We start from the raw sequence: 4,365 nt of genomic DNA, 5'->3' as shown, positions 1-4,365 counted from the left end.
AACTTGTACACAGGCCGCGAGGTAATTTTTTCATAGGGGCACGGTTTTGTTTTCGCCCACCAAGTTGCATACTATGCATACTATGAAGAATGGTGTTAACGCTTTTTCTTTTTTCTGGGTGGAGTTTCTTGAAGATCTCTCGCCCATTCCCGCTTACCGCTCTCAAACTAGTGGGCAAAATACTAGACACCATTTCAATAATTCTGTTCAGTGTTTGTTTATATACTGTATGTTTTTTTTATTATTTATCAACATTTACAGTTTAAACAAAATTTTCGCATTGAGCGTGAAAGTGCGAATGATTTAATCGCAAAATACACAAACAGCTCGTACTATATAAGGAGGAACTATAAAGGAGGGAGACCACAAGCAACGTCAAACACACACGTGTTATTGTTTTTATGGTAACAATGGAATGACTCCAATGTGTATGCACTTAATTCAAATAATTTTCTTATGTAGGTTTTGCTGCAATAAAACTACCATACGTGAGGTTAGCAACCTGTTTAATGTGTCATATTCTTGTGCCCATAACGTGATAAACAATGTTGTGTCGTTGCTGATTGGACTTTCACCAGACATCATAAAATTCCCTCAAAGTGCTACTGAAAAAGAGATTATATCAAATGAGTTTGCGGCAATCTCTGGTTTTCCTAACGTATTAGGCTGCATTGACGGAACCTAAATTTCGATAAGAGCGCCGAAAAAAAAACTCGTTCAACATATATAAATAGGCATGACACAATTTCCGTGACTATGCAGGGTATATGTGATGCAAATTTAAAATTTTTAGATGTTTTCACTGGCGTGGCGAGTAAAGTGCACGACTCGCGTGTGTTGAAGTTATCTTTCATTGGTAAAGAACTTCCAAAGCTATGTTTACCAAAATATCATGTGTTAAGGGATTCTATATATCCGATCCGAAATTATTTGTTAACGCCGTATAGGGATTACGAGAATTTAACTGAGCAAGAAAAGAGATACACATACAAATTTAGTCAAACACGGGTCCGAATTGAAAACGCCTTTGGATTGTTAAAATGTCGTTTCCGGCAACTTATGCGATTAGATTTTCATTAAGTTGAGACTACAGCGAAATTTATACTAGCATGCTGCGTACTTCATAATATTTGCATCGACAAACAAGACTTTATAGAGAAAAAAGAATACTGCGTTGATCCTCCTTCCGTTCAGGAACAACATTTTCCTTTCGAAGTAAGCGACACTGTTCTTACTGAGCTGGGCGAAATAAAAAGAAGCCAAATAAAGTCACTTCTTTGACATGTTTTTTTAAAGTACCTAAATTTGTTTATGAAACTCGGAAATTTTCTACATAGCAACATTGAATAGGTTAGTTCAAAAATAGTAAATGTTCGAAATTAACGTTCCGAGGAAATCAAAAAATTATTTTTAACTTCGTTCGGCATTCCCCTTATTTGTACAATATTAACAGCTAAGTAACGTTTTAAGGCCAGTCAATGAAGAGACCAAATATGTAAAATTTTGGACTAGCACAGTTTTTGAACGCACTAATTCCATTAACGAGATGTACCTTGAAAGAAACTTCAATAAATATTAAAAAACCACTTTTTCTTTTGTTTTATATATTGTATTTATTGAAAATAAGGGAGATCATATTTATTTGCTTCAAGCAGGTACAAAGTAAAAAATAAATAGGCGAAACGTTGGACCAGGAACGAAAGGCACTTCCTCCCATTTTATACTAAATTACAGAAGCCTGCAAAACCAAAATATTTCAATTAACATTTAATGGATCATAAGCAGCATACACAATTCAAACCGGCTTTAATAACTTACCTCACACGCCCACAGCCTCAAGCTGGTTTGTTTTCACTGATGCACTTTTCCAAAAGGCTTTCGATTCTTGCAGCTTTCTCCATTCTTTCCTTGTGTCGCTTCTCTCTGGCTTCCTCCTTCCTAGCAGCAATTTCTAACATAGTTTCTTGGAGCGTTTTCCTCTTTCTTTGCTTTTCTTTTGCTGCGACCTCTTTTTTTATCATACATTGGCTACTTATTTTTACTGCCGGCTCAATGGAATCATCTATTTTGCATATTTTTTCGAGCTCTTCTTCAAACTGTAGCTTTTGGCGTTTTGCACCTGAGGTGCTGTTATTTTCCACCGCCACTTTTTTACGTTTCATGATGGTCTTATACCTTTCTTCACACTGCTTCCAACTTTTCTCATCGAACTCTGTGCCAATTTTCATCCACATGTCCTTTTTTGTCTTGAAGGGCCCAATGTCCGGCAAATCGAAAGCGTATTTATCCAGCAGAAGTCTCGTTTCGCCTTCCGTTCATACTACCAAAAAAGATCGTTTAAATAATTAGCATTTTTCACATTTGACAGAAAAGTCAAGACATTCTCATTTTACCTGTAACTGTTTTGCTGCTAATAGGACTTTCTTCATTAGCTAGCATTCTTTTATTTTTTTATTTTAAACTGTCCACCAATTCATTGTCCGATTAGCGCGCGAAAAGACAGCTGATTGCATTTCAGGGTTACAGTTTGTGTTCTTTTATAAATGTGAAGGGCTGCACTGAACCTTAAAAATGGTGGCAGTTTCACAGGGTGAAGTGCGACTGAATAACCTTTGCACTTCGGAATGGCAACATTTTTGTGTAGAAACGAAAACGCTATAAGACTAAAATGGGTTTCCATCTCAAAATTTATGACATAACATGGTTTCTAAATGAGCTCTCAGCAGCCCCAGGTACAATTTTCAAATACCGTTATCTCGCGAGCTGGAGCCTATTTGACCAAAAGGAGGGACGTCGTTGAATTAAGAAGGCCTGAATTAGGAAAGCCTACTATCAAAACCTTTGCCCACATTTTTGACTTTCACAGTGTAATCATCGTTTGATCACACTTTTCACTACCTGCTTTTGCTTCCTTCCGCTTTCCGCTTTTCAATGGTATAGTAATAATTTATATTTCTCATCCAAATGAGCGCTTTTGTTCCTGAGGACTAGCATACATATGTACATGAGTATATACTCCATGTTTAATATTTCTCAGAATATTTACATTATTACAAAATGTCCGCGTTTAAGTAAGTTGGGCAAGCTTTTTCGCTTACAATTCTAGAACGAAAAAAAGCAATTAAGATTTGATTAAATACCTTTCAAATAGTTGACTATCTAATTAGGCTTACGTAAAAGCTTTTCGCGTGCCATTTATGGGTGAAATTAAAAAAGAAGCAAAAATTTGAATTAGCACTTGACCCCAAGCAATGCTATCTATCAAATGAGCTTTTGCGCAAACATAAAAGACGGGCAAATGCATGCTGGAGGTCGAGGTTAATCTTGTTATCCGCAAATTACTCGCAAAAGAGCACACACACACATCATCTGCTAATAGAATACGCCAGCAGATATAGGTATGTGTACTCGCACACACATAATTGTGGTCTTTTGGCAAAACATCTTAAGTCGACTAAGCATTTTCTACTTGTGAAGCGCTAAGTTGTCGGGTTCGAATAAAATTTTGAAGCTTTTAATGGTTGCGGCTATTGCGCAAAAATCCCTTCTAAAGAAAGTTGTAATAATTTTTAAAATTTTACTAAGAAAACTAAAAATTGTGGGTCGACAAGCAAAACTTGCTAAAGGTAAATAGTTTGTTTAGGCAAAAGCCCGCAAAGAAGTGCCAGTGTGTGCTTGTGTATGTGATTGTCAATTATTTGTATTTGCCTGTATGTGGGCGAAGGCCTGGGAAGATAATTGTTTGCATTTCAATTAACATTTCGCATGTAGGTAAACGATAATAATAACAAAAACAACATTAGCAGTAATGCAAATTGTAGCACAAAGCCGTACAAAGACAAATAGCAGCAAAAATAAACAATGCAAGGAGAAATGCTTACTGTGGCTTGGAGAAGGAAATCGGAATCAATTCCGCAAGTAATTGAAACACCTTTTTTTGTTTTTTAACTGTTTTTTAAAATGTATTTTTTTACAGTTTCGCTTAGCAGTAAACTTAAGCCTTAGAGTGATTTACAAATTTTAAAAAAGACATTGGCGCTTTTCTATAGAAAAAATCATGAAGGCGAGTAGTACAACGCAATAGTAAAAATCAATAAATGCAAAAATATTGTATTGCAATTCATTACCATTTTCCAAGCTTTTACTGGGTTTTCACTGTTTTTCATTTTTGCTTTTTTTACTCCCATCACTTTCGTGGCGTTCTTCATCCAATCTGCATTTTAACACTTTGGGTGATTTAATAATTTTCAGTTTTGTTGTAACAATAATAATAGTGCAAGCAACAAAGAAATGTGAAAACCTTACAAAAACACAAACCACCACAACAAACCGTAGCTTTGCTTTGCAAAAGTGTTGTTCTACTTT

At 35.7% G+C, this 4,365-nt stretch overlaps 1 pseudogene; it reads left to right on the top strand.

Moving 5' to 3' along the window:
* Positions 1 to 366: 366 nt before the first annotated feature.
* LOC128871311 (putative nuclease HARBI1) lies at positions 367 to 3,846 on the top strand (annotated as a pseudogene).
* Positions 3,847 to 4,365: the final 519 nt, after the last annotated feature.

The sequence above is a fragment of the Anastrepha ludens genome, chromosome 2 (assembly GCF_028408465.1).
Source record: "Anastrepha ludens isolate Willacy chromosome 2, idAnaLude1.1, whole genome shotgun sequence".
Lineage (NCBI taxonomy): Eukaryota > Metazoa > Arthropoda > Insecta > Diptera > Tephritidae > Anastrepha > Anastrepha ludens.
The sequence above is the reverse complement of the archived record's forward strand: the minus strand, read 5'-3'. Positions and strand labels throughout refer to the sequence as shown.